We start from the raw sequence: 12,016 nt of genomic DNA, 5'->3' as shown, positions 1-12,016 counted from the left end.
AATACGTTGTTTTGATGAAATATAGCATGCACGCTATTTGATCACCTGAGAATGAAGGAATGCACAATGGAAGGTGCTGCTACACTTAAGCTTGTAAGTCACCTCTGTTGTATGTTCTGAAACAATATATAGAGTCAGAACTTGAATTTGGCAAACTTGATTTGACGAAGAAACTGCCATTCGCATGCAGGAATTTAATGCTGGTAAATATTGTATTTATGAACTGTAAATAACTCGTTTTTAATGGCACAGAATGCAATACACTTGAGAGACAGAAAGAATAAATTGAGAGAAAGGCAGGGAGGACAAATAGAATCATAGCATCCGGTTCGCTACTATGCACTAACGGGAAGGGGAAGAAAGAAAATAAGGAAATGGAGTGAAAGATTGACGCGCAAAAAACAACAAAGCCGTGGTGCTGTAACTATTCAATATACTATTACTACACAGAAAACTCAACAAGGCCTTCTTTGACTGATTTTCTGAACGAAGACAGATCGTGGTAGGATTAGAGCAATGACTGTTCTGACAACGGTCTGTCGTCAAGGAGGGCTAGAAGCTAGCGGCAGTTCGTGCATGTTGATGTGAGTGATCTGATAAAAAACGTTCTCTGTGGTTTCGTCACTGCGGCAATGATCGCAAGCAGAACTGTCTTCTATGCGGATTTGGAAGGGAAAAGATTTGGTGAAAGGGACGACAAGCCACAGCCAGCAAAACACGGTTATCTCAAGCCCCGCCGCGGTGGTCTAGTGGCTAAGGTACTCGGCTGCTGACCCGCATGTCGCGGGTTCGAATCCCGGCTGCGGCGGCTGCATTTTCGATGAAGGCGGAAATGTTGTAGGCACGAGATTTGGGTGCACGTTAAAGAACCCCAGGTGGTCGAAATTTCCGGAGCCCTCCACTACGGCGTCTCTCATAATCATATAGTGGTTTCGGGACGTTAAACCCCACAAAATCAATCAATCAACGGTTATCTCAAGTCGAAAGTTCGCATAGAGGCCGAAGTCCACGAGACGGTTCTATATTATGCAGTCGTGTGTGCCATACGCTTGGTGTGTTCCAGAGGGATTTAAATGTTCATTAGCAACCTCTCGTTTCTTTTTGGCTGCATCAATCCTTGAGAATGGGATGCATTCTTCCACACCGTCTTCGTGTGCAGATTGAGCAGATGCTTCAGCATGTTCATTGCCCAATATTCCGCGTTTACTTGGAAGCCACTGAACCGTGACCACTGAAAGAGGTGGTGGAGCAGCTCTCTGATCTCCAGCACAGCGTTTAATGAGGTCCCCGGCGTAGGGCGAATACCAAAGTTTGCAGTGCGGCCTCGGAGTCCATAAACACGCTCCATTTCTTGGCTTGCTGATGGTAAATTAGTCCAAGTGCGTTACGCAAAGCAGCAAGTTCTGCAGCTATCGCATCAATAGGCCGGAGTTTTTGAGAAAAAAGTGATCACGAATACACAGATTCTTTTTCAACTTTTACAAAAATGGCTTTTTTGGCTAAAGTGGCTATATCACTATAAAATATCTAGCCATTCTACTACAGATACTAGTTTTATTTTGACGAGGCTAGACGCCGCAGTCGTTAACGCTTTTAAATGTGAGATGGCGTTGGGCTGTACTGGTTTGGTGTCCCTGTGTATACATCCACAGAATCGCGCTAGTGTAGAATTAGGCGCTTTCTAACGGGCAAATACTACATCAGGCATCACACAAATGCAGATGAACGTGAAACTGAAGTGCTAGGTTACGTAACATTCAGTGAAATAGTACGAACGTACAAGAAATGCAAAAAATAATATTGCTAAACTTGTGGAAAGTATTGTAAGCAAAGAAAAAAGTGTGAACCATAAAAATTATCCGGCTTTTAACACCTTACGTGCTCTTTGTTCCCTGTATAGTGACAGCTGACACTGGGTGGAAAAGCAAAACAAGGGCGTCAACAGAAAAGTGTTGTTTGCCACTTTGTTTTTAACTAGGTGCTGACAAAGCAGGAAACTCGCCTATTTTTAACTCATCGGATTCTAACAATGTTCAAGGCTACCCCACACGACAGTTTTCACATAGCCTGCTTCAAATATACCCTGGTAAAAACACATATAAGTAGACTAGAGCCGTCATTAGTGAACATACAGAGCAAGCAGCAATTTTGGTTGAGATTTTCTTTATGTTCTCTTAGTGAATTGTTTGAGGCGAGGTAAGTATCTTTGATTTGGTTTAGGCTTATCTTTACAGAATATTATTATATGACGCCGTAGTACGTGCTCATATTCAAGAGTTGAAAAATTCATTCATAGAACTTTTTATTAAGCAGAGCACAGATCAGGGCATGTTGCATTTCTTGGAAGCAGCCAATTTTTTCGCCTATAGCCTGTCTACGACTTATTAATTTAGGATGATCAAACTGCCAGTAACCTCAACTAGCTTGCCGGGTATGACAGTAGACAAGGTATGCAGATATGGTAGAAGCGTATGTTTAAGCAAGGCGAATCAGCAGGAGCAGGGACCAATGTGTGGTGGTGAATTCATATGTTTTGTTCTGGCAGCAGCTTCCAAAGGTCAGTAACGCTCTGGCAACCCTAATGCGCTGTCCAATAAGTATTTTAACGGACCAAACGATACTAAATACATAAAGGTACCAGCACACGAGTTATGGGTTTGATATACAGTAGGGCACTCGTGAGTCTCAATACTGAGTGAACAAATGAGTGCTTGCAGTTTTTCCTGCTTACTACTTCTCACTTGTATTAAAGGTACGCGTCATGTGCACTGTGTGTGTAATTTCTATCAATGCGCTCTTTATTCTACCATTTAACCTTTTAATACAGGCAAGCGTCTATTGATCGACACGATGTATACGCTCAGTATTTTCGTACTGGTTGCTTCAACGGCATTTGTAAGAGGTAAGACTACACGTTTTGCTTTGAATTTGATTCTGTACCATATCCGAGCTACCCTGTTTCTAGTAAATGGAATTGCTGTGAAAAAAAAAGCTTCATAACCGTAATAAGTACTTGTGCAAGTTACACTGAGATTTATTAATTGACAGACTGGTCTAAGTGTGAACGCAATTTTTTTAGACGTCGAAGTTAGACATACTAAGTTATAGCAAAGTAATGACGATATCAGAAATTTAGACGCACAGCAAAGTATACACCACTACAAGTTACTCGGTTCAGCGCCTATGTATAGACTATGGTTTTGAAACACTTCCAAAATAAAATACAATGGAATGCTACGGGCAGAGTAGGGCTACTGAAATTGGCTACAGCGAACTTTGAATCCTGAAAAATCACAAATGAATTTGTGGTAGCAGTGCAGTGCATTCAGCAATATGACGTTACAGCTTATGAACGCAGCGCTGTTTTGAACATACAATTAATCGCAGAACCCTTAAAAAAAGGGGAAACTGCACAGTACCATAAAAAATTCATTGCGCCATGGCTGATAACTGTGTTTCGAATAATCGCTCCAAAAGGTTTACTCTTTCACGCAGAGAGGTGGCCCCAGAGACAATGCAGTATTACGGGCCAGATTTTGTTTTCAGCTTCTACATTTAGACCTCCACATTACTCTCTCTAGTGGCGTCATAGCAATGATACTACAACAAAGATAACATGATAACATTCAAGCCTAACGCTAGTTTTTCTTCCTTGACTGCTTTTCTTTATCTAAACTGGTACTCAAAGTTACCTCATATATATATCATCATCATCAGCCTGACTACGTCCACTGCAGGACAAAGGCCTCTCCCATGTTCCGCCAGTTAGCCCAGTCCTGTGCTTTCTGCTGCCAATTTATACCCGCAAACTTGATAATCTCATCGGCCCACCTGAGCTTCTGTCTCTCCCTAACTCGCTTGCCTTCTCTGGGAGTCCAGTTAGTTACCTTTAATGACCAGTGGCTATCCTGTCTACGCGCTACATGCCCGGCCCATGTCCATTTCCTCTTCTTAATTTCAGCTATGATATCCTTAAGCCCCGTTTGTTCCCTAATCCACTCTGCTCTCTTCTTGTCTCTTAAGGTTACCCCTACCAATCTTTCCATTGCTCGCTGCGTCGTCCTCAATTTAAGCTGAACACTCTTTGTAAGTCTCCAGGTTTCTGCTCCGTAGCTAAGTACCGGCAAGAGACCAGCTGTTATATACCTTCCTTTGAGGGATAGTGGCAATCTACCTGTCATAATTTGAGAGTGCTTGTCAAATGTGCTCCACCCCATTCTTATTCTTCTAGTTACTTCAGTCTCGTGGTTAGGCTCCATGGTTATTACCTACCCTAAGTATACATAGTATTTTACAACTTGAAGTGCACTATTACCTATCTCGAAGCACTGATTTTTTCCGAGGTTGTACATTACTTTCGTTTTCTGCAGACTCATTTTAAGTGCCACCGTTTTGCTCTCCTTGTCTAACTCCGTAATCATGAGTTGCGATTCGTCCACTGAGTTACTCAGCAATGCACTGTCATCGGCAAAGCGCAGGTTACTAAGGTACTCTTCATTAACTCTTATCCCTAACTGTTGCCATTCTAGGCTTCTGAAAACCTCCTGTAAGCACGCGGTAAATAGCATTGGAGAGATTGTGTCCCCCTGCCTTACACCCTTCTTGATTGGTATTCCGTTGCTTTCTTTATGAATCACTATGGTAGCAGTTGATCCCCTGTAAATTTCTTCCAGGCTGTTTATATATGTTTCATCGACACCCTGATTCCGCAGTGTCTGCATGACGGCTGATATTTCTACTGAATCAAACGTCTTCTCGTAATCTATGAAGGCTATGCATATTGGTTGGTTATATTTTGAGCATTTCTCTATTACCTGATTGATAGTATGAATGTCGTCGATTGTTGAGTAGCCTGTTCGAAATCCTGCTTGTTCCTTTGGTTGATTGAATTCTAATGTTTTCTTTACTCTGTTAGCAATTACCTTGTATATAGCTTGTATACAACAGAGAGCGAGCTGATCGGCCTGTAATTCTGCAAGTCCTTGTCATCGTCTTTCTTATATATATATATATATATATATATATATATATATATATATATATATATATATATATATATATATATATATATATATATATATACATATATATATATATATATATATATATAGCTCCTAGAGGTGAGCCCTAGAGGTAAGCCAGCTCCTAGAGGTGAGCCTGCTTCGACGACCCGACCCAAAATTCCTCTACAAACGATACCCGGACACAACAACTTGATTAAAGTAAATGTTGACGGTACTTCTGTGGCAGCACTCATTGACACCGGCACTCACATATCAGTCATGAACTCCAACCTTTGTGCTCGACTCAAGAAAGTGCTCACTCCTGCTCCGATCACTCTTGTCCGAGTAGCTGATGGTGCAACACCAGCGGTCACCGGGATGTGTGCCGCCCGTGTCACTGTTGCTGGACGTCATACCACTGTTCTGTTTTACGTACTGGACCACTGCCCACATGACATCATACTGGGACTCGATTTTCTGTCGGAGCATTCCGCCCTAATTGACTGTTCTGCTGGTGTTGTTCAGCTTGTCCTACCACACGCCGTTGACCCTCCTGATCCTGCGCCGCCAAAGCTATGCTCCGCCGACTTTGTTCGCCTATCTTGTCGAGCTGTGACGTATATCGACGTCTCTTCTGATCCACCTGTGGCTGACGGCGATTATGTCATTTCGCCTAATCCTACAGTACTCTGTTCGCTCAATGTTACGTTCCCCCACACCATCATCACAATGAAGAACAACGTGGCATGTCTCCCTATTGTAAACTTTGGACTTTGCCCTGAAGTGCTGCCACGAGGAATATCCCTTGCAACCCTTGCCCCGGCCGGCGACTACCACATATCGGCCCTAACAGAGGATACACTGTCATCTGCAAGTATTCAGTCGCGTAGTACACTAGACTGCATAACTGGAATGATTGCCTCTGATCTCCCGGCAGAGCATGTGTCTGCGCTTCGTGGCCTTCTTGCGTCGTATCAAGACGTCTTTGATTTCTGCGACCGACCCCTAGGTCAAACGACCGTCGTAAAGCATCGGATCAACACCGGTGATGCAAATCCAGTACACCGGCGACCCTATCGAGTTTCCTCCACCGAGCGCCACGTGATCCAGCAAGAAGTCGACAAGATGCTTGCCCGAGACATCATTGAACTTTCTTCAAGTCCTTGGGCTTCGCCCGTTGTGCTTGTGAGAAAGAAGGATAACAGCTTGCGCTTCTGTGTCGACTACAGAAATCTTAACAAGGTTACAAAAAAAGACGTGTATCCTCTGCCGCGGATAGACGACGCTCTTGACTGCCTTATTGGAGCAAATTATTTCTCTTCCATCGACCTCCGTTCCGGGTACTGGCAGATATCAGTTGATGATCTGGACCGTGAAAAGACGGCATTTATAACTCCCGACGGGCTCTATCAGTTCAAAGTAATGCCGTTCGGGTTATGCAATGCCCCAGCTACATTCGAACGAATGATGGACGCTCTTCTTCACGGTTTCAAGTGGTCAATCTGCTTATGTTACCTTGATGACGTCATTGTTTTTTTCGCCAACTTTCGAAACTCACCTCGAGCGTCTCTCAACAATTCTTTCGGTTTTCCGCAAAGCAGGGCTCCAACTAAACTCGTCCAAATGTCACTTCGGCCGCCGGCAGCTCACTGTCCTTGGACACCTTGTCGATTCCTCTGGTGTTCGTCCCGATCCTGAGAAAATCCGTGCCGTCAAAGATTTCCCTGTGCCGACCTCTGCGAACGATGTTCGAAGCTTTGTGGGCCTTTGTTCTTACTTTCGTAGATTTGTGCGGAATTTTGCTGACGTCGCACGACCGCTCACGGAACTACTAAAAAAATGTGACTTTTGTGTGGGGACCTGAACAAACCAGAGCATTCGTTGAACTGACGAGTAGACTTACGACGCCACCGATTCTCGGCCACTTTGATATATGTGCTCCAACGGAAGTGCGTACCGACGCCAGCGGCCACGGAGTCGGAGCCGTTTTGGCACAACGACAGCATGGCTGCGAGCGCGTTATTGCATACGCTAGCCATCTTTTATCGCCAGCAGAGCGAAATTACTCCATCACAGAACGCGAATGCCTCGCACTCGTCTGGGCAGTGGCTAAATTTCGGCCGTATTTGTATGGACGCCCGTTCACGGTTGTCACTGATCACCACGCCTTATGCTGGTTGTCGTCCTTAAAAGATCTTTGTGGACGTCTACGCTACTTGCGTTTTGGCACTTTCCGCGTTTAGCAACATCGGAGATCAGCAACGCCGTGATCCTCACCTCAGAGATATAATCCTTCGGCTTAGTGGTCCCACAACTCCTCCGTCTCTCCGTATGTTCCTGCTCCAAGATGGCGTCTTATATCGCTACAGCATGCATCCTGACGGACCTGAGCTGCTGTTGGTCATACCACAACATATGCGTCAGACTGTCCTTGCACAGCTGCATGATATTCCGACAGCTGGTCACCCGGGAGTTTCAAGAACTTATGACCGCGTTCGACGTCGCTTCTTTTGGCCCGGTATTTACCGATCCGTCTGCCGTTACGTCGCCTCATGCAAATCCTGTCAACACCGCAAAAAACCAGCAACACTTAAAGCGGGACACCTTCAACCCATTCAGATCCCATCCGAACCATTTTATAGGATAGGTGTTGACTTACTAGGACCGTTTCCTTTATCGGCCAGCGGAAACAAGTGGATAGCAGTCGCCACGGAGTACACCACTCGGTATGCCATCACACGGGCCCTTCCTACCAGTTGTGCGACCGACGTCGCTGACTTTCTTCTAGAAGACGTCATATTACACCACGGCGCTCCTCGGCAACTGCTTACCGATCGGGGTCGCTACTTTTTATCACAAGTTATCCACGACATATTGCACTCTTGCGCTACAAAGCACAAGTTCACAACGGCGTATCATCCTCAAACCAACGGGCTCACGGAGCGGCTGAATAGAACCATCACGGACATGCTCGCCATGTATGTTTCTTCCGACCATCGTGACTGGGACACCGCCCTTCCATTTGTAACATTTGCCTATAATACGTCTCGGCATGACACTGCAGGTTTCTCGCCATTTTTCCTCCTGTACGGACGAGAACCTACGTTGCCTTTCGACACGCTCCTTCCTGCCGTTGGCCACACGTCAGAATATGCCCGTGATGTGATTTCTAGAGCTCTAGAGGCACGTGAGATTGCTCGCCAGCGTCTGAGCGATTCCCAGGAACGACAACGACAGGTCTACAACGCGTGCCATCGTGATGTCCACTTCAGTCAAGGTGACACAGTCCTTCTCTGGACGCCGTCGCGGCGAGTTGGCCTGTGCGAAAAACTGACTTCACCGTACTCGGGTCCGTACCGTGTGGTGCGCCAAGTCACCGACGTGACATATGAAGTTGAACCTCTTAACGCCACCAGCGCGCGATCGTGTTCTGACGTTGTTCACGTCACTCGGGTGAAACGATTTTACTCAGACCAACCAGGCACCGAGACGGTGCCTTCGCCGCCGGGGGTGATGCTACGGGGCGCCACAAATGAACATTGTAGAAAAGAGGACGATGTTTAGGGCGAGCTCGTGCAGACCGGGCTCCATATTGTATGCCTGCCTGTTTACCGAAAGTAAAGGCATTTTTCAGACGCCTTCTCCCCGTAACAATATATATATATATATATATATATATATATATATATATATATATATATATATATATATATATATATATATATATATATATATATATATATATATATATATATTGAGGGCATATGCAGCCGGAACATAACGCTTGAACAGTAAGGCTGTATCGCCTGCTTGAGGACTCGTGCACTTAGCGATGACATGTTTTCTGAGTGACATTCTATATTATTTTAGCCATTTTTTCATAGAAGCCATGTCGCAGTAAAGAATGAAGTCTGCGCCATCTGTAATTTTAGCAAACCATTTAGTAGGCGCGTTTGATATATCCCCCCCACCCAAAAAAAAATAAAATTAGAATACCTATCGCTTGTGTTTTCTTGAAGATAAGACAATGCCTTGTCTGTAATCAACAAGAAAACCCAGGAAGTAATACAGTTATGTAAAATTTTGTTTCACATCCTGCCATACACGCTAAATTTATGATGGTTCAATATTCAATTTTTGCAAGGACAACGTGAACTAGTGTATCTACGTCGGTCCTAAGTAGCACATCATGACACGTCTAAAGCAAGAGCCATCAGTATTTTAAAAAGTAAGTAAAAGGGTTTCTTTTTTCGAAGGCTTATATTGAAAACAGCAATAGTGTAGAAAATAGCAATATTTGAGCGATTGCGTTTTCGATACGTTGCAAGAAATAGTTCTCGGTATTCCTTGAATTTATTACAAAGGACAGTTTTTTGTTTTTAGTTTATAGTTACCATCTATATGAATTCCTTTAAACACTTTTACTTTTTTCTAGCGGCTTTCTGTTAAAAATATGCTCAATACTTTACAAACACGTAGGTATTGTTCTCTCTAGTCCCTCTGTATGATAGCAGGAAAGGATACCACCCATATGTTGCTAATTTCCTGAACAGAAGATAAGCGCACACGTAGCCCTGCTAATGTGAAGCTTGAGCGACGTTCTTACAAACGCAACAGGTATAATAAAGAAAGCTTCAGTTTAAAGCGAACTGTTAGGTCTTACCAGCCATATTAGGTAGTTTAATATGTTATAAACCTGAGTTTTCTCGCATGTAGGTTAATTTTCGTGCATCATAAAAAACGGTATCAAAAAGGCGGCAGCGGAACACCTAACAAGAACTAGCACAATTTCTCTCTGGATTGGTGAAAGTGCCTGACTGTGATTTTTTTCGCAGGAATTCAAACTTCCTACAATGGTCCCTACAAGAGCGCACAACAAGGTTTACCCGGAATGCAGATGCCAATGATTCCCCCTCTTATTGCTAATCCGCAAGGGGGGCTGCCTGGATTTGGATTCTCGCGACCGACATTCCCCTCACTCAGCATTCCAAGCAGTATGCGCGTAACGATGCCACCGCTGCCATTTCCACCCGGCAACTTTGGTGGCAGCAATGTGCAGCCCTTGATGCCCCAGTGGCCATCGTTTCTGGCGTTTCAAAACAACGGCGGCAGCCAGCGAGGAGGTCAGCAGTCCGGGTGGCCATGGTCAAGAATGCGAAGACCATCCCCGTTTTTCCCTCTGAATATGACCCGAGTTACACGGAATGGACGGTCCAACTTCTCGTGGCCACCGAACCCATATTCAACCAGAGACATTGCTCGCACCCGAGCTAGCACACCTGAATTTAGAGACCCCCTTCCTTTTTCGAATGGTCAAGATAGTGATAACCAGCGACCAAATCTATTTCAAACGCCACCATCACTTTCTAGGCGCACTGGCGAAAGCAGGCGAAGCTCCCTCATGACCCCATCATCTTTACAATTGTTGCAATTTGATCAAGACAACTAAGATGGACCATCTCCAGGTGAACGTGGAACGTCCCGTCATACTTTTAAATGGTGAAAAAAGTCAAATACCTACAGTAGGGGTGGACAGCTTCAATACATCAACGTGAATTGCAAAACATTTCTCGTGGTTATAAAATAAACTGCCGATACTGCTAACATATATTTTGATCTCCAATTTTCTCTTTATGGATTAATACAACGCGTTTACTCAGGGGACAACACGTGTATACACTTGAGAGAACAAAGAGCCCCATCGCTACGTTTATACTCGCACCTAACTAAGGACACATACATGGCCAGCACACGAGGTGTAAAGTGATATTTTCACACTCCAATATTGTGCAGCACTCATGTGCAGTCATCTTCTTCTTTCTGCATACACATCCATGTGTCAGGCTTTAGTACAATCACTATATTTAGCTGCGTTATATCTACCACACTATATGGTGGTACTCGTTTCACTTATAGTGACGCAAATGTTATCACATAAAGCTTATTACTATTTGACAACATCTGACAATTTTTTCTTGATCAATACTTTATCCTTCTCAACTTGAGAAGAGCATCTAAAACATCAAGTTTTTAAAGCAAAATGATGCAGTGCATGAGTACAGGGCATCACAAGACTTGCAAGTGCTGTTCTCATTGTAACATATAATTTTTCATCTTATCACACGTGGTTTGCCGCATAATGAAGACCGCTATTGATGCGTAAACAAGTGCACTCTAATCAAGTGTGTACCCTATACATGATGGGTATCGGCCTTACTGCGTCCCATACAATGGCCGGCGTAAAGGAACGGCAAGTGCGCCCTGTTTTACGGCCTTCGCTCTGTGTCTAGCTCCCACCTTTCACCACCACTAGTTTATGGCACTGCGGCTCAACCCTCACTGAAGCTTGATAAAATAAAGGGGTTTAAAAATTGCTGAAGTGGAAAATATTGCCCATGAGTGAAGCCATACCCACCATAAGATGGCGGCTGTGGCAGCCGTCTTACTAGGGGCACGCTGAGCGGTTGACGTTTGGCGATTGAAAAGGGCTTTCCTCGCACACCCAGTGAGTTGAACATGGCAGGCTTCCCCGGTCACATCGTGCTCCAAGTGAGGCCTTCTGCTACTAGTTTTAAAGACGTTAGTCTTTCTTGGGGACCTTCGACGCAAAAACTTTGGTCTGTCTGTCGGTCTGTACATTTGTCAGTTTTAAACCGTTAACGGTACCGTGTACTCTGAACGGCACCAGCCGATACCCCAAACGGCCGACCCCAAACGCAGCGCCCACCAATGTTGCTCAACATTCACGTTCATACTTCTGCGATTGTCAAATAAAAAGCACTTATTGCGCACATCCGAGGCACCACGACAACACGTATATATTCTGTATCTGCGTCTTTTACTAGAAAAGGCATACATAGCAATTCTAAGGACCATAGCGTTTATCACGTGCCGCTGACCATGCAACGTTTGCACGAAAAGGCGTGTTTCCAACACTTTGCTAAGACGACATAGTGGTGGCGCCTACCCGTCTCCTATCGTTATAGACCTTATCACCTCTGAGGCGCACGCCC

At 44.6% G+C, this 12,016-nt stretch overlaps 1 long non-coding RNA gene across 1 annotated transcript; it reads left to right on the top strand.

Annotated features, from left to right (window-relative positions):
- The first annotated feature begins 2,110 nt into the window (after positions 1–2,110).
- LOC142803363 (uncharacterized) lies at positions 2,111–10,611 on the top strand. The gene is made up of 3 exons (XR_012894076.1): positions 2,111–2,196; positions 2,828–2,902; positions 9,839–10,611. It is a non-coding gene; the product is annotated as an uncharacterized LOC142803363 (long non-coding RNA).
- Positions 10,612–12,016: the final 1,405 nt, after the last annotated feature.

This window comes from Rhipicephalus microplus, chromosome 3, assembly GCF_043290135.1.
Source record: "Rhipicephalus microplus isolate Deutch F79 chromosome 3, USDA_Rmic, whole genome shotgun sequence".
In the NCBI taxonomy this organism is placed as follows: domain Eukaryota; kingdom Metazoa; phylum Arthropoda; class Arachnida; order Ixodida; family Ixodidae; genus Rhipicephalus; species Rhipicephalus microplus.
This window is presented reverse-complemented; position numbering and strand designations above follow the sequence as displayed.